Source organism: Thermobia domestica, chromosome 10, assembly GCF_964235325.1.
Source record: "Thermobia domestica chromosome 10, izTheDome1.hap1.1, whole genome shotgun sequence".
In the NCBI taxonomy this organism is placed as follows: domain Eukaryota; kingdom Metazoa; phylum Arthropoda; class Insecta; order Zygentoma; family Lepismatidae; genus Thermobia; species Thermobia domestica.
The window spans coordinates 86,923,061-86,942,704 of record NC_137463.1 but is presented as its reverse complement, the minus strand read 5'-3'; the positions used below and the strand labels follow the sequence as shown (position 1 = coordinate 86,942,704).

The following is a 19,644-nucleotide window of genomic DNA, read 5'->3' as shown; positions in this document are numbered from 1 at the left end:
ATAGTAATTATTTTGCAAGAGTATGGGGAAGATGGAAATTGAAGGCAAAAGAGGAAGAGGAAGACGAAAAAGATGGACAAACTATGTGACTACCTACTTGAAAGAAAAGAGGTTAATAGTACATTATGTTTGGGAGCAAGCAAGATGGCTGCGAATCATAAAATATGTCAACCCCGTATAAGTGGGAAAAGAGAGTAAAATAAGAAAGAAGGCTGTATGTCACTGTTAAGAGAAGATGCGATGGACAACCTGCCTGTAATCCCGGAAAAGGCGTTACAACACTGTTCCCAATAATTTAAGATCCGTGTTGAGAGAAATATTTGGCAGCCCAAGGAGAACTACGCTGAATTCACAATGAATAAAATACGGATAGTTTTTTCAACAACCTCGTACCTGTCACATCCTAGTAATCCTGAAATAAAAAGTCATTGAAAAAATTCCACAGGCTATTAATGACAATAGTCAAAAGACAACTGAACAAATTTGCCATGGAGTGCCTGCCAGCGAATTCTATAAGATGTTGGAATAAGACGGGAGTCAGTCACAGTTGGGTCCTAATGCTCATACAGGCACAGAAAGAGCTCAATTTGTGGGAAATTTTCAGTTGAACCGGGAAACACTTACAAACTTGTGATTTATTCAAAGAATTCTGCTTACTGGATAACAAAGCTCAGCTGCAGTTTTCTCCAACAAAAAGTAAAATTTCAATCACTCTCTTCACTACTCGTAACCATACATTATAATAATCACAGGACGCTATAAGCAAGAACACATACAAAGCAGCACCAAAGATAAACAATTCCAGCTCCCCACAGATGACGCCACTTCGATAGTGACGTGCGTTCCATAACTATAAAACGCGTACAAGTTGTGTTGCAATTCTGGATAGTTTGGGTATTCCCTCTTACTTGCGATCTAAAGAGCTAGAGTGCGCGTAATTGGAAATATCAGTGTAATGTATTTGTGTAAATTCATGTTTAAAAAAGATCCGTGTGGCTCAGTGGTAGAGCGCTCATCTCATGTGCAGGGGTACCTAAATCAATTCCAAATCCTGCCATATAAGTGTTGTAGTAGACACACCGTGCACATGGATTTCTCGGGTTGTTTCCGTTTTCAGTCATTTTCGCGATTCCAACGTTATCATCCGTCTCATCATGACCATCTCCCTTAGCCTCGGTGCATGGTTATGGGATGTTAAACTTTAAAAAATAATAAATAAATAAATAAATAAATAAATAAACTGTAGAAAACGTGTCTCTGTATGAATAATATTTTCGTGTGTTTGGTACGAAAGACTCCTGTTCTGTTATCGGTGCGAGATCATGTGGTTCCGATTCTTTGTTAACCTATAGACCCACATTTCATATAGAATTAGTCATTTAAAGAAAGAAAGAAAAGAAAAAAAAGGAGAACAATAAAATGCTTCTATATGTTTGTAACATATACATTTGTTCATTAAAGGAGTGTCAATATGCGTAGTACACAACTAGAGGTATAGAAACATTTCAAGTCACAATTATGATATATGAGATGATTGAGGTATTGACCGACTTGGGGCGGTATGAATAGGTACGGCGTACTGGTAATAAATTAAAAAACAATAAATCTTAGTAATTATAAAAATTTAAAAATAAGGTCCACAATGTTGAAGTATATGAAAGATATATTTATGCATTTAATCATATCTTCAGTACTTTATTTCCAATACGACTACTGAATTATGGTGAATGTTAGAGTAAAGGAAACGAATAAAACATTGGGAATGAATGAAGATCGGGAAAGAAAAGTATAATGGAAATTTGAGGATAAAAAAAACTGGGAAATAAATTATAGAAAAGCAATTTTCGAAGGAAGTGAAACAATAGAAGACAACACCAAGCTGGGAATTCTTTAGGGGTGAAAGTTGTAGAGAAAGGAGAGTGAAGAAAATAATTATAGGTATAATAAAGTATATGATTAAAAAAGGGAGAGAATTGAACATTAAAAATATAAGAATAACACAGCAAGTTTAGTGACGAGTGGAATTACGGTTGTCACTATGTTTCGGAAGTTCAAATTACGGTCAAAATGGGTTACGAATTAAATCATGGGTTGTGAGATTTGGTGGGTGGAAATGAACAATAATTTACACCATATCTGTCTGTTGTGTAAATTGATTGATGTCGTTGTACCGTTTTAGGAATGTTAGAAGTCGAGTGGAAAAATAAATGCAGAGATAATGAAGTAGATTTTCTTAATAATAATATTAACTATTTGTAGATACGATTGAAATGATATTTGTGTTCGATAATTGTTGGCAAAAAATGTAAGGTACACTCTTGGAAAAAATCAGGATATTTTATTTGGAAGTCCTTAGGAATCAGTTAACAAGTATCTTCTAACAATTTTGATTTTTATCAGTGAATGTAGTTGTCAAATGTGTGTGAGTGTATTGGATTCCTTTTTTTTTTTAATTTTTTGAGTTAAGCGTCCCTTTCAGCAGCGAGGCTATATGAGATGTGGATCTACAGCTTAACAAGGGATTCGAACCACATATGCTATAGCCGAGTATTGGACTCGAGTCTCCCACGCCAAAATATGTATTTGTCACTATATATATATATATATATATATATATATATATATATATATATATATATATATATATATGTGTGTGTGTGTGTGTGTGTGCGTGTGAGAGAGAGAGTTTGTATGGGTGTCTGGAGTCCTAGCAGTGTAGATGGGGTGTGTGTAGTTTAATATATTTATACGTATGTACGTGTGTTTGCGTGCATGGAAGTGGTGTCATACGTGTATATGTCTATGTGTAGATGTGTGTGTGTCAGAGTCGGCTACCGGCCTGCCTCTTAATTGGGATGTCTCTAGATTTAACTGGCATTGACTCTGTAAGACATCCCACGCACCCAATCCGATGCCACCCAAGAAAAAAAAAAGATTAATATGTAAAGCGCAGATTAAAAAAAAAAAGACGTAGCTACATCCGACCGTCTGCCCAGCGGCCCAAACGCCCTCCTTCCACTGCCTGTTCCCCTGTCTGTCAATCCAGCCACCATCAATCTTTACCTTTGACCCTTTGAAGTCTGTGAAGATTGATGGTACACTATCCCCACCCACCCATTGATCCAACCACCCCATTTAATTAAAGCTACATACCATAAAATAAATTCTGCATACCCTTTGTTATCTGAAAATTGAAAACAAGGAGATTTAGTGCAAATAGATTAACTGCTTACAAACTATATCATCAGAAGGATCAAAGAATGAATGCAGATGTAGTAGTTGAAACGTACTGGAGGAAACTAAAACTTGTTGAAAGAAAAGTGAGGGTGAAAGATAAGTTTATTATTTTTATTTTACCAAACAAATCTTTTTTCATATTAGGATAGTAAATGACTAGATGTTTAAAATCATTTGTAGTTTCAATGTCCTGACAATCCACTATAGTCACTAGACCTTTCTCCCTATGATTATTACCTACTTAGTAACATAAATGATGAAATATTGATATTTTTAAAGAACCCAAACATTGTAATTACAAAGAGCAGTTTTAAGTAGGCCAGATCAATTCTGGAAGAATTGTTAAGTAACTATACCCAAAACATGTTGAACTTTAGAATGAATATGTAAAATAAATAAATAAATAAAAATTCGAGTTTGTAGAGTATTCTCTTTGCCACTCCTCGACTTCTTTGGAACTCTCTAGTAGGTCTAACTCTTTTGCTTTGACATTTTTTTTTAAAAGTTTGAAGAATATATAATTTTTTGAAGCATTTAGTTTAGTTAAAAACTAAAACTTCAGAAAATGAATCACGTATTGAGATGTTGAATTCAGACTTTTCAGGGGAAGACTTCCTAAATGTAGGAGCAAAGGGACCTATTTCAAAAGTCAGAGGCAGTAGCAATTCAGTATTATGAATCTATTTATCTTTTTGAATTCTTCATTTGACGTTTATAACCTTTAAAGCAAAGCTGATAGGAAGATGATAGCAGAGAATATGATAAGAAATTATGATTATGATGATGAAATCAATTGTAACATTTCACAAAATTGAACTCATGACTTCTATCACAGTACACAAAAGTATGCTAGGAAGTATTCAGTAATATTAGTTAACACATTGACTTACATGCAATGTACGTTGACAAAAGTATATTAAACTAAAGGAAAAAAAGAAAGAAAATCGGAAAGAGCGTCAGCTCAGAAATAATCTTCATCTTTTCTGTGATATATCTAAATTCAGCACTGAATGAATGTTTTATACAAACATAACTTGTTTCTGACTGAAGTGACTCTGTTCTACACTGTTTATTCAAAGGAAACAGTAGTCAAAAACAATCTCTGCTCCTAATGTTGGTAACGTTTCGCAGAATTTATCAATTCCTCAGTTTCTCAAATATGTAAATAGCTGTTTGGCCTGGTGAAAGATATATATGAGATAACACAAATTCTGGATGACTCTAAGAAGTATGTTACGCAAAAGAAAAAAGTCTGCCATCTAATTTGAACATATAGAACTCCGATCTCAGTAATTCAGGCAATCGTTCTACGGAAAATCGAAGAAAAAGTAGAATCTATCCTTACAGATGATCAATTTGGATTCAGAAGAGGAGAAGTTAGTTAAAGCTGAGCAAGAGATGGAAGCCGCGCTCAATATAATGGATCTAGTACTCAAAAAGTATAGTATGAAGATTAATCTCTCTAAGACAAAAATAATGGCAGCAAGTAAGAACAAAACAAAGGCAAGATATTTGATTGGTGGAGAGAAGTTACAGAATATATCTACTTTCACGTACCTTAGTTGTAAGATAACACTGGATGGAAGATTTAAGGAGAGATTGCTATCGAATAAACCAAGCTAGTGCCACCTTCAACAGCAAATGGAATATACTTATTTCTATAATATTGATACGAGGATTCGCAAGCGTTGCTAACTATCTTTGTCTAGAAGCGAGAACTGGATGCCTGGCGAAACGAATAAGAAACGCATAACTGCCTTTGAAATCTGATGGTAGAAACGTGTTTCGAAAATTCCAAAGATGGTCATACTAACAAACCAAGAAATACTAAGAAGGATGGGCGAGAAAAGACCTTTCCTGTTGAAAGTGTTGTGAAAAAAGTAGAGTTCTGGAGTGATAATATCTTACGCCATGATGGACTAATTGAAAAGTTGCTGGACTAACTTAAACAGGGAAAGAATGCCAGAAGAAGACCTAGGGTACAGTATATACACTAGATAATGGAGGATGCCAGTTGCGATAGCCAGCAAACATTGTAGATACTTGTAGACGAATTTGAATTATGGATTACTTGACACCAATCATTTGATTGGATACCGAAATGTAATGATTTATTTAATATATTACCCAAGATGTTTTCCATGAAATGAGCTGTATTTCAGAAAGAAAATGGAATAAAATTTTTTTGTTGATAGATGCAAGTGAATAAGTTCGGAAAAAGATGGTGAGAAAGTAGAAGAAAATGTGAGAATCCACTCTCATAATGTCATCAACGTGCACATACATGAAGTGCGACGCTTCCAATCAGAAAATAGCACTATACGACCAAGATACTACTCTTACAATTATATAAAAGAAACTAGAACTTAAAATATAAAGCAAAATTAATTACTGACTAAAACGAAAATGCATGATATTTCTTTTGTTTCTCCATAGCTAAATCTGTTAAGACATGTAAACCTATTTTACGATTGACCAATAAATTTCAAACAAGGTTAGTCCTTTGCAATGTTATAAATCATATTTAACCACTTAAATATGGAAACAACACACCATGTAAATACTTCATTCTTGCTAGATGTCATAAGAGACATATACATACTTACATACATATACATATTTGTAATGGGTTGGTGCGAAAGAAACATCCGAATAATGTGTAAATTTCAATGATGAAGAAATGATACCTTGTTAGAGCTGTTTTCAGCTACAGCAACACATTCATGATGAAACAAGTCTGGAGTGTGCAATGCACGTTGCACTGTTGGTGATCAGGAAATGTTACCTGCCAAGAAGTGATCGAGATGCCGGAAGAGGTGGTAGTCGGTAGGAGAAACGTCAGTAGAATATGGTTGGTGAGGAATGGTTTCACACTGCAACTTATGGAGAGTCTGCACCGTCCTTCGAGTGGCATATGGAAGTTCATTTTTGTGAAACAAGAGGATATGTCTGTCAGCCATTGCTGGGTGCTTGCGGATAAATTTTCGATGCATTTCATGGAGTTCGCTGTAACATTCTCGAATGATGGTCTCTTCTTGATACAGAAAAACAATATATATCACTCTTACCATAGACCGTCATTAAAGCAGAGAAAGACATGATGGATCATTCTTATCACAGACCGTCATTCCAGCAACAAAATCTGCGTTTGAAGAAGTCAGTTTGGACGTTGGTCATGATCCAACCAGTTCTTACCCTGTATGATTGTCGTAGCAGATTCATTTTTCATCCAATCAACAATCCGATGCGGGAAACCTTCCCAGTCATTCAGTACACTCAGAGTACTGCACACCTCCAGATGAGGATCCTCATATGGCACACATGAGTCCAACCTTTTCACCTTACCGATTGCTGGAAGCTGACGAATGACAGTGGTAGGGAGTATGTCGAATTCGTCTGCAATGGCACTAATACTTTTCCGAGAGCCCACTTTCACGATATTGCAGATCGCTCATGGCTATGGCTAGCATACGCGTCTTCAGCGCGGGAGACCTGGGGATTCCCGACGGGAGCTCATGGAGTTCGGATTTCAAGTGAAGTTGTAGGTCCACGTCTCATATAGCCTCGATGCTGGCAGAAACGCCGAATTCCAATACAAAAGACGGATTTTAGTTGGTGTATGGTTAGCTCTTTGCATCCCTTGGTTATTGTGTAATTCTGTATAGGATGGAGTTTGTTACCTCTTAATCCAATGACCTCAATTGCTTGACAATGGTGGGCCAACACCAGATTTCTTTTCATTCCAGAAGTTGAAACCGAGACCACATTTTATGAAAGACATGCAAGATGGCCCTTTGGCTAGAAGTGAACATGACAAATTATCAAATTGTTAATAGAAATATATTTATATCGCACTGAGATCCTTGAGAATATAATTTCGAAAACATACGCAAAATTGTACATCTTGTAATCCAAATCAAAACTTGACATTTAACGGAACTAGAAGGAATCTCTACAATTAAGCAAAGATAAAGAAAAAAAACTTACTTTCTTGAGAGGGAAGAGATACATCTTGCTCTTCTTTATGTTGAATTTCAAAGTAATTGTCAAGATTAAGATGATTTAACCATAGTTAGTGACATCGAAGATTTCTAAAACCTGAAAAGAATGAAGGATAATAACTAATAGATGTAAACCGTAAAACTAATTAATAGACAAACCCTAAATAACAAAATATGGGTAGTTAGCTTAGACTCAGGTGTACAATATTAGTTGAAATGAATTTTGGAAAATCTGTTGCATTCACTTGTAAAATTGAGAATTTAAGTACTGTAGATTTCAACTAACAGAGCGAGATTATCCACAGTAATAACTTTCACTCAAATATATGCCTATAATGTTATCTACGCGTAAAAGACAATAAAGGGTGGCCCTTAATAATGTGACATTTAACTGACTGTAGCATTTGTAATTCTGGACTAAAAGTTTTGATATGGCAACACTGTGTAGTCTGAGAGTTGCTATGACGGTCACTGGACATAGAACCCTCTCTATGGATCGTGTTTTGTGTACTCTGTGAGGACGAGAGTTGAGTGGGCCTTTCTATATACATACACTACACTTACACTCTTTTTTCCATTTACACGTTCATACATTCCCTTATTTTTTCAACACTTTTTTCCATTCATTTTACACTCCCACTTTTCTCTACCTTTTGCCCTGTTCATCTTGGCCTTCAGCCCTCTTTAACTGTTCTAACTTCTCTCCCGATTTTGACCTTTACCCTATTGTGTCATACTTCTCTCCTGATTTGACTTTTTCCCGATTGTGACATTACTTTTTTTCACGTATTTTTTTACTTTATCATACTTATTACTTTGTATATGTCATATACCTTTGTACTCATCTTATTACTTTTTATCATTTTTCCACTAATAAAATCATTACATTTTACACGTTTAATTACCTTTATAAATTGCCGATAAGTCTTTTTCAAGACAGTAGCAACGTCCTTTTGCGCCACTTATGTGACGCTTCTACAAACAAAACAAACAAACTCTCTCTATGTCAGACCAGTGTGAGAGTAGCTGAACGAAACATTCTTGAACAGCTGCATCGGTCAACGTGGCGAGTTCGATCTCCCGTTTTGGTACTACCTCACTTTTTTTTTTCTTATGAGGTGTTTTAAAGGACAAAGTGTATCAACATCACATAAGCAATTTGGCCGAGCTGCGGGACTATCACAGAAGATTCCACAGGATACCAGTACGGATCTGTTAAGCTGCTTATGACAACGTTGCTCTTCGTCTCCAGGCATGTATCGATTTGAATGGTGCATTGGTGGGTGGACTATGGAATTCAGAACAGAGATTAAAGTTCTTGTTAGGAAAAAAAATATGAGAGTAATGTATTTATGTTCATTTTCATATTCAAGTTATATTGCTAGTTTCTTTACCGCAGTTTTTGAAATATCATCATACATAATTATGGGGCACTCTTTACATCTATGTCTTTGACTTTAAACTTAACTTTATTATTTCACGAAGTCCCGAAGAGTTTGAGCTGACTAAACGTCGTCAGGTTAGGGAATGTGTTATCAGCATATGCGAATCCCATAGTTGTTGTTGCTTCTTTCCTTGACCTGAGTTCGCTTCTTCCACTCTAGTAGAGAAGCTGATCCTTTTCCTATTCGAACAACTTGAAGACAGTAATACCTCCAAACTGGGGTTTACAGACCAACGAAACTGTACGGACACGTATAACAGTCTCTCACTTGGGCAGCAAAATGAAGGTATTGCAATGGTGAAAATGCTGATGAGAAAAATCGCTTTGAGAAGAGTACGTCATGACTCCTTCCCATGGAAAGTTTAGCTTTTCCCTCATAATAGAACAGTATAATAATAGAACAATGGCTTTGTAATGAGACAATCCACTGCCAGTGATTTAATTAAACGTTATATACAGTATACTTTCTAGCAACTCATATAATCAACGAAATTGCATCCAAAGAGGACATCAGTGGAACTCACAAGATCTGTGCTAAAGAAGACCAAGAATATGGCTGCGTGTAAGAATTCATTACCTTAGCATGTTACGGTCAAACGATGATTACATGTGGCCCAATCACACTGAGTCGTATGATCCATCATAAATTGAAACTGCAAACTATCCACAAGGCCAGTCTGAATGCAATTTACATTACTGAGCAAAAGAATAAGGGCAGAATGCTGTACGAGCGCCACCTATTTGGTACCGCTGGAAGTTTGTGGTGACATGCAGGGAGCATAGATTTACCTAAAGGACTGTAAAAGGGGTTGGCCATCATCTACCGAGGCGTTCGTTAGAAAGACCAATGTAACTTAGTGCGTCAATGCGAATAAAGTTTCTTGAAAGGCTTTTTGATTGTTACTTTCATTACTATAGGGTGAAGGTCGAAACAAAAGTCAAAATCAATGCCCTCTTTTACACTGAGAAGTAATGGCATTGTGTAGCGACGACGTCAATCGTGAGAAACTGCACCAGGACTATGGTCCCCCCTCAGTAGAGGGTAAATGCTAAGTAAAAGCAACATTGCGAACACTATTTGCTTCCCCATCCATCTCATTTAAATACTGGCTAAGTCTAGGGATGACCACACAGAAATCAGTAGAGAGATGTTGGTCTATGCTATTGTGTACACATTTTACGGAAACTTTTACTGGTGAATGCAAGATATCTATAGAGTAATAATTTTTAATTCGTTTCTTCTAAATTCTTTCTTTTGGTTGCCTGACAGTTTCCACCAAATAGGATGAATTCATAAAGACAAACAGATTTAACGAAACCTTAACTTCTGGAAAAGTCATTTTGGATGAATTTGGTAAGAGTTGGGAACTGTGGTAAATTTGAACTTGCACAGCAAGTTTCCTCAGCCACAAGTCAAATAGTTATATAAAGGTAACCAAGAAAGTTCTGTCGCTTTTTCACCCATCTCCTTCGAACAGTGATATGTCACCTAAGACGTACCTGGAAGATCAAAAATAGTCCCCATCAGCTTCGGCGACCTTCTGCCAGCGTTCTGGAAGGCCATCGCGGTAGAACTTGGTGGGCCGTGAAACGAAGAAAATATCAAGTGCATTTTGCACCTCTACCAGAGATTTGAACTGTCGTGCTCTAAGGTGATTGTGCAAGGAATGGACCAATTGATAATCGGACTATGCAATGTCCGGGGAGTATGGCGCATGCAATAGTTTTCCATCCAAGGCGTAGAATGGTATCCCGGGTCATTCTAGCCACGTGGGACTTAGTGTTGTCCTGTAACAGGAGAAACCCTTTGAAATTCGGAAGTGCTGGCTCCAGAGTTTTGAGTTTATCTTGAACACGACTCAACTGCTAACAGTTCACAGTTGCATTGACCAGCTGGAAGCAGTTCCCGATGCACGATGTCACGAGCAGTCCATCAAACATATAGGATTACCTTCTCCCGGTGTAGTGCTGGATTCGGCTGTTTTGGAACTGGTTCATTGGCTGCTAACCAATGATGACGGCGCCGTGGAGTTTCGTACAGGAATCACTTCTCATCATATGTCGACATTCTGTGCAGAAATGGCTCCTTCCTCAGACGAGACAGCAAAGAAACACAGGTGTCTGCTCGTGTTGTCTTCTGGCCCGAAGTCAAATCATATGGGATCCATCGACCCAACTTGTAGTGCTTCCCAATTTGATGGAGGTGCTGCCGAATGGTTTCTCCATTCACACTGAATTGTAGTCCCAGTTCCTCATATGTCTGGGCACTGTTCGCCTCAATTGTTACTTGAAGATCTCCATTTTGTACATGTGTTTGTCTTCGTCAAGGTCTTTAAGTATAATAAACCACCGCTGCACTGTCCGCGTAGTCACGACACCCTCACGAAAGGCCTGGTATATATTCCGCCCCGCTGCAGTGGCGTTTGACCCCAGTTTGAACTTGTACAGCAAAGAGGCTCTTATGACGTTCTGTTTAGGTCCCATGTCCACTTTGTCCTTACGCAAGTTCTCTGTGTTACTGAACTGCCACAACCAGGTAGTATGTTGGACAACTGACCTTCGCTTTATCTCCATTCGCATTCAGCTCACTGTGTGAGGGCCAATTGAACACAGACCTCCACAAAAGTGACAGAACTTTCTTGGTCATCTTTATATATACAATGTTCAACTCTTGAAAGCGCTTGTTTGTTGTCCTGAAAGAAAGCGAAATATACTACAGCATATTAATGTTTAGATCTAACATTAAACATACTAACCTCCATTGGATTTAAAACAGACATGAACAGCATTTCCAACGTAGAAGGTGGGTACAAAATCGACAATCAGTAACTCCAAGATTGCAGTCATAGACAGCGGTTCCGAAGTAGAAGCTAGGTGCAAAATCGACAACCAATACGTAACATCAACAATTGGATGTTTCAGCTCCGTTGAAGATTTAGTATATATGTTTCTTAATTCACAGTAATATTGAGTGTAATACTCTCAGGTGCACTATAAAGAGTAACAAAGTCTTGAAGAAGTTAAACAGCGTTGAACAATCGATCATAAACCCTGAAACCTTACAGCTTCTTACTTCAAATAATTGGAGTTGTTCGATCCCTCTAGGCATTGAGTAAGAAACGTACTGTAGACTCTGCTTTGGAAGAACACTGATTGTTAGGTAAAAGTTGAATCTTGTTGTTTCTTCTCAATTTAAAACTCAATAACTTTTGAGTCTTCGTGTACAGATCACATTTGACTAGTCATAAAATATTTTGCACAAAATGTTGTGACTTGGCGTGAGTGTGTTCTGAACTTTTCCAGGTATTGTGATCATATCTCGAAACTTGTTCCACGCTGTCCATGGGATTTATAATTTGTCATCAACAACGTATGACCCTAGAAGAACCCAGAAAAATATTTGGTTGTCGAAGAATGTATCAATCGTGTATATTTTTTTTCAATTTCATATTTTCTGTATTCTTCTGGTCGTTTACACATTTTTTTTCACTTTTCACAGACATTTATTTACAAACTTGTTTTCGCCAAAATTTGTCTTAGGTGCCATAGAATCAGTTTACAAAGTTTTAATGACTTTGATTCTTTAAACCTGATTAATTTCTTTGAAAATAGAAGTACAACTGTTTTTTTGCGAATAATACTTTTATAATAAATGTTTCTTCTGCAAAATTAAATTCCGTTGTAATCTTCTGATGAACAAAAGACACAAGTTATTAACTTCGTCTTAAAATGAACCAAGATTTAAAATAAATATTAGAAGCACATAAGATCACTATATTCCAGAACCAGGGAATTATTGCATCTACTTCATAGATATGTCCATTATATTATTCATGATCTTGTCGAAGCTATTTCCTTTATCAAACTATATTTTTCAATGTATCTTAATAAATTCTTCCAATAACTTGAAGTTAGGCTGTATATTAATCCCTTAATCATCCAACCGAAGCATTTCTTGAAGACATGATTAAGGACTATACGTACACAGTTTCCCTCTGCATCACAAGTTACTTCCGTTGGTTTGGTACTCATGGCACAAAGAATATTTTTTTTTCATTGCATAATATCAAGAATGTAACATAGGTAAGTTTAGATCCATTACTTAATAAAAACACATGCAACTTCTTCCATCCGTCTTGATTCCTTAAGGATTTTACATTTGTATCTGGATCCAAAGACCTTTGATTGGTAGATCTGACGAATGAGAATCTGCCTGGAAAGACAGAACGCTTTAAAGAACCTACACATCTTAAAATAGATATTTCAGTTATATTGTCTATCAATTAATGGTACCATTACTGCTATGGTCTCATTAACGGTATTATTTAATGGTAATGGAACTGACTTACTAGCTGGGGATTGTTTATTCCATGATTATACTTAAGACTACATGGCTCATCAATAAATAAAATATATCAAAGCGGTTTTATTGATGACTGTGCAACTTTGCTAGTCAAGAATATCTCTTGACAAGACAACGTTCTTGCTGCTAATATTTAAGCAAGTCTTCATAAATTAAAGTTCTTAAAATTTATTAACATTTGGATTAATTATTTTGTATATTCATAATTTTAACCTAAAAATCTAATGAAAATGAACAACAGCAATAATTTACATTTAACAGTTAACATTGTGCGAAATCTCTGATAGCAAGAGAGAACGCACGAATCACCCATAATGAACGCACGAATCACCCATAATTTCAAATTAAATAATATCAAAGTCTTGTCAATTCTTAAATACTGTCTTTTGCATTCAAATATGGTAGTTGGTTGGAAGTATATTCAAAACAACCCAAGTACATTAACTAATTGTAAACAAATATTAGTGTCATCATTTTAAAAGGAGACTAAAACCTTTGTTTGTCGGAAAAAAGATTCTTTTAGTTACGACACCCAATGTTGTAGTTGGGCTAGTACGCAGTACGGAAAAAATAGAAAACTAAGCGTATTCCTTCTGTCGGCTTTGGCGCCCTCAGTAGGAAGGGGGGCCAATGGTCCCCTCTGGATTTTAGAAAAGGATTCGGTTCTTCGTAATACATGTCAAAATATATTTACTGCAGTTCAGTATTTAATATATTTACTCCAGTTAATAAACCTATGTAATGCGTTAATAATAATTGTTTTACATGAAGTAACATATGCATCAAAGCGTTTACATTGGAGACTTCGCTTGTGTCAGTCTCCTGCCTCCCCCTTGGAAAGAATCCTGCAGATACTCTTGTCCAAGTCACTTCCAATGGGATGACATTAGGGGCTGCGGTGGCTCAGTGGTAGAATGTTCACCTCTGGTGCTTGGGATCACGGGTTCGATCGCAGTCCCCGCCAAGTGGACTTTGTGGTGGACAAACACCGTGTTCGTGGGTTTCCTCGGGGTTCTTCCGTTTCTTCCCACTTTCTTCATTCCATCATTTCATTCATTACTCATCATCACCGTCTTCTTTAGCCTAACCGGCATGGGACGTAAAACCCAAAGATTTCATTTCATTTTTTTGGGATGACATTAGTTCGGTTTTCCGTACCGTAAACCCATGATTCATCCTTATGTTGATACTGGCCAGACTTGTTAAATTATTGGCGATTGTTTTCTTGTGTGGCGATTGCTAATGTTGACATGAATGTCCTGGTTCTATGTGAAAATTTGGCACGAATTTTGCCAATACACGTCTAGGTCTTGTAAGATTTGGTAAAACTTGGAGTGGATGGAAATATTTAACTCCCTCGCAGTTTCACGGATAGTCAGTCTATGATCAAATCTTCTGTACCGAAAGCGCGTACACTAACCGTATAACCACGGACCTCTGCACTGATTCGAGCCCCATCGAATTTTTTACATGATTTATAGACTCAATGCTGAAAAGAGACATTAAACTAAAATGTAAATTCTTCTCTGGATAATCAATTGGAATTTGGTTTTCATGTTTTCGATATGCTAATGCGGACAAGATGTCTTCAACATATTTTCTCTGATGACATCGCCACTGTTATATGAACCTGCAAATAAATGTACTTTAATCAAGAGGTCAATAGAAGAAACACACTTGTTTTATTCTACTTGATAAGGAGCTTACCAAAGCTGCCTAAGCAATGCACGTAACCCACTCGGGTCAAGACAGTTTCTTTCGCCAGTTGAAGGAATTACATTCCTTAAATGTTTCAGCGAAGCATAACCTGAAAATAAATTAAATTAATAATAACTGGCATGCAATTCAAAGCAATTTAATTACTATTATAAAAATTCAGAATAATACATGTTCGAATTTTAACAGTTTTTAAATAGTCTACAAATTTCAAAACACGAACCTTTTGGTTAGCTAAGTATTTCGAAAGCCGTAGTGAATTTGGTGCTGGCGGTACTACTAGTGTAGCTGCAAAAAAAATGCTTTGATTCAGGAAAGTGTGTGGTAGTGTGTGCGGTAGTACATGGCTGTAAAATCCAGTGACATTTTCACCATGTATTGCACAAGGATTTTTTGTTATATAGTACTATCAAGACACGGACGGGAACATTTTTATCGACAGGAAGTGAGGTGAAGCATTACCATATGGTAAACCCCGAGTGTGACATGAACCTCTATAGTCCATAATGGTCTGTTTCAAACGTAAGCAATGGAAATCAATATCCACATTACCATTTTGGACTTCTTCCTTTTGGAGTACATCAAAGACACACTGTTTTTAGCGAAGTGCTAGATCTACAAGAACTGAAGGACCGTCGTATTGAGAATACTATTATTTCTGTAACCCCTCAGATACCCCAGAAGACGTGGGGTGAGCCTGAATACAAGATGAACACTCTCCATATAATACAAGGAGCTCAGTGGAGCTATACTGAGCTATGGTATAATTGCTTCCAATAAAACTTGGCGACTTTGTATCACAAATGTATGTTTTTCTTTCTAGCTACTTTTCACTATATTAAAATAAGTTTCCAATCTCAAATTGTGTGCAGGAGTCGCGGGTTCGCTTTCACGTATAAGCTCATGGAGCTCGAATCCCCATTAAACTAAATTCCCGAGTTATATAGTATTGGTGCTCTAATTGGACGTTAAATTAGCTATTAGCACATATGACACAAATTCATGCGCACGCTGGTGAAAGAGAACTAATTTGAATCAATTTCTGATAAATTGCAAGAATGATGATTTCTATATGTAAATACAATTGTACTACATTCTGTCTGATGTTGATAACAACATCCATGGGTAATTTGCTAGCAACAGTATTTCCGCAATAAGTTAATGTCGCTTCACCAGCCAAAGATTTTTTTAAAAAAAATTAAAAAATCAGTATATTGTTCACTGGCAGGTAGGTCCACTTTTTAAATATCTACAAAAGTTAAATGTTATCATGATTCTGTAATATACGTAGAGTTTGGTGCAAGAAACGGACATTTCTTTCTTTTTCTTTCTTTTCTTTTCTTTTCTTTTCTTTTTTTTTTAAGAAACGTTTTAAGAACAGCATTAACTTCTTTGAATCCTTCCTTACCAAAATGTTCTAACACTGGGTTCTCAGCCTAGGGATCGGAATCCTAGGGTTGCGAGAGGAATACATGGAGTTCAGAGTGACGATGCCAGGTTTAATTTCTTGAGAGGCGCAAGTGCACGGAAAGACTTTTTTTTTCTGCGGAGGGATAGCTACCCTATTAGCAAATGCCGCCATGTGCTTTCGGTCCTCCATCTACAATGACTGCAGAACCGATCGAATGTGTAAGAAAATTCGGATCAGTTTTGGTACTTGGGCTGCTGTGAGTGGCTCGATTTCGTAAAAATCAAATGAAATTGGTTTTGCCGGCTATTCTAAATGAGACGATGATGATGAGAAATGAATGAAATGGTGGAGTGAAGAAAGTGGGAGGAAACGGGAGAAACCCGAGAAAACCCACGCACACGATGTTTGTACACCACAAAGGCTCGATTTCTTATTCGAATCAAAACCGGATACTGTGCGATTAGCCATTTTCGACCGGAAAGCAGTACTATGACAGCGAACCCCAACCTGGTTTGCCGAATTTTTCCGAAAATATAAATCGGCCTGTTCGCTTTGTGTTTGTCATTTGTTTACATACGTCTTCGTCTCATTAGCAGTATAGGTGTAATTTGGTTGAATATCCGCCAGATTTCGTCGCTTGAGCTCTGCCAACTATCCCCCGGTGTCTTGCTAAAGGGGTATTTTTTTGTGCACTCTAAGCTTTATATCACTTGAGGTACCTTATAACAGAACGTGTCGGGGGGCGTCCATCCTCTTGCATCCCTCTCGTGTAGTTATTAGAGAGTCACGAAGGAAGTGAAAGAGATAAATGTACTTAGCTGTGCTGTATTTGTTGAAATTATCAACAATGGAGAAATGCTTTCGCCGACAACTGGAAAGATATGGTATTTGTTTCGTTTTAAATAGTTTGTTATTCTTTACGGAGTTCGATAGTATGTAAACTTTACATACACATATAACTGCAAGCGATAAATAACCATAGTCAAGAAGTTTATTACAACCCGAAAATCACCTATGACCATGGGATCGTGATATAAAATAGATTTAAAAAGCCTATTGTAACACATTTTAATTCAGTATATAAATTGTAACATTAGAACTTTATAAGAGAAAATTCCTAATATTAATGAAACAATTCAGTTTCATTTTACATTCTGAAACTACACTAGAGTCCCGTTTAAACGAATTTGATGGGGTTGATGGTGCTACGATTGAACGAGAATTTACTTAAGGGGGCAGACTACTAAATATTTTTCAAAAGCTAACAATTTTTCTTTTGCCCCTTTTTCGTAAGTGAAAAAGAGATAATAAAATGTAGCTTATCACAATAATAGATAATGTTATTCTACACCCGAAAATACGAATCGGAAAAATTTTCAGTGTTGCCATCCGTAGAAATTACAGTGTGATCAGAGTTTGAATTACCCAAAAATCTAGGTAAGGCAGCGACTAGAAAAATGAACTCAACGGTAATCGATGACTTATCATGCTGTCTTTGTTCCTTGTTAAATAATATTAATAATCATGCTTTTTAAATAATATTTGCATTTATTTTGTAATAACTTACATAAGTTATTATAAAATAAATAAGTTATTGCAAAATAAATACAAATATTATTTAAAGGCAGTTAACAAGATCTCAATCAACAGAGGTATCTTCTCTTTTACAGCACAGTACACGTGCTAAGAATAGATGGTGACTTTGGTAAATAACTGTTGGACCAAAACAAATACTCTATTCATTGTTGGTGTTTTTAGATTCAATTGACTTAACCCTTTATTTGGCAGTGTTGATCTCAAGCAACATCGCATTCTATTGCGTTATCCGCACGAATTATAACTTCAGTGATCATTTAATTGGCATTATTGCTTTCATACAATATTCATATACATGATTTGCGGGTCGCTTGTTTAGATATTTCTATTCTTCATCAAGAAACTTTATCTCCTACGTTCCGCGAAAGTTCTTTTTTATTTTTTTTTAATTTGTGGTTACTTGCTCTTTAGGAAGATACTTCAATGAAACTGCTGCTAATTACTGAAAATACTCTTGATATTTGACCATAATAGGGCAATGCTGCTCAGTAGCAACACATAAGACTTATTTTTATGGCAATATTGCTTTGAAATAAACATCCTGTATTTTGTAACCAAAGTACAAAAATACTTTTAAAATTATGAAATTATTATTCAATACTTTAAAATTATGAAGACACGGTTCAACCATAAAAGCAAACTAAATATTTTAATGGTAATGCTATCAATGTTTGCCAATTAAAGGGTTAATTGGTGTAACATTTTCTTAGGTACCCAGTTGCTGTAAATTATTATCAGTTCTTTTATAGACTTGGCATAAATTTTATGTGGTTTCCTATCTTGAAATAAATTGATATATATTCCTTTAAAGCTTATTTACTTGTTGGAAGTGATCACACTTCACTTGTGATCTCCCACATATTGTGGAGATTAATGAGAGTACAATAAGAATTAATACGAGTGACTTGTCAGTATAAACTTTTTACTGTACTGTACATACTGTATAGTATGTAAATTTCACAGAGTTAAGAGGTATTTTTCTAATAGTAAAATGTCATAGGGAAGTAGATTTTGGTATCAGAGTGATTATATCGTGTAATCATGTCTGCTTTGTATGTGAATAGACCTTTCGCTTTAAAACAAAAGGTGATCATATTAATAGAGAAGATAACAATAGCTGATTTCAGTTCTGTTTTGCAGTAAGACTTCCTATTTACAGGGCTTCTCGAGTAGGAAGAACTAAACAAAATGTGTTTCTGGGAATGGTATCACAGTAGGTTTCTGAGAGTGTTCGTTGGGGGGAAAGTTACAATGGATGACTCAAGCAGTGCCCTGCCGTGGGGGAAGAGCGGGGCAACGGTCCCGGGCGCCGATGTAAGAGGGCGCAAAATTTGGGAGAAAAAATCATGTACACAGGTATAAAATTGAAGGAAAAAAGTAATTAAAAGTGCTCAAAATCACGGAAGTCCAGGGTTTAATTTTGAAAATTTTCTTACGTTTCGCGCTAACTATGGTGGCGCTTCGCGGCTGGTTTGTTGACCTCACTCATATGTACAGGGTCACCGTCCTATATTCTCGCCCCGGGCGCTGAGTTACCACGGCACGGCATTGGAGTCAAGTCATTTCGTCGCTTCTGCTATGAACGTAAGTACAAGATTACAAAAGTCACATTTCTTGGGGGCAAACAATACGTCTGCTAGATGAAAGCATAGACCGGTGTGTGTTTCGCTTCATTTTCATACAAATGTGTTGTCTTTCCTGCTTTATTTTTAATCCCTAGTTGCTTCTTTCGAAAAGTTAAACAAAAATTACAATTCTTCCTTTATAGTGTTTGTAAGTCAAAGCATTGCGAAACCATTGTATTTTACTTATGTAGCTCACAGCGCCGCAACTAGGGGGGAGCAAACGAAGCAGTGCCCCGGGCGCATTGTTGGAG

The 19,644-nt window shown here is 36.5% G+C and overlaps 1 long non-coding RNA gene across 2 annotated transcripts in view; it reads right to left on the bottom strand.

Annotated features, from left to right (window-relative positions):
* Positions 1–14,854, bottom strand: part of LOC145662021 (uncharacterized) — a 62,693-nt gene extending 47,839 nt beyond the window's left edge. The window contains exons 1-4 of one of the 2 annotated variants that reach the window (XR_014126951.1): positions 14,753–14,854; positions 11,439–12,895; positions 7,225–7,335; positions 2,706–3,184 (exon numbers count right to left, since the gene is read on the bottom strand). This is a non-coding gene — a long non-coding RNA (uncharacterized LOC145662021). Of the gene's footprint in view, positions 1–2,705; positions 3,185–7,224; positions 7,336–11,438; positions 12,896–14,752 lie in introns of those variants that run through there. The other variant, XR_014126950.1, reaches the window with a different exon arrangement.
* Between the last annotated feature and the right edge of the window lie 4,790 nt (positions 14,855–19,644).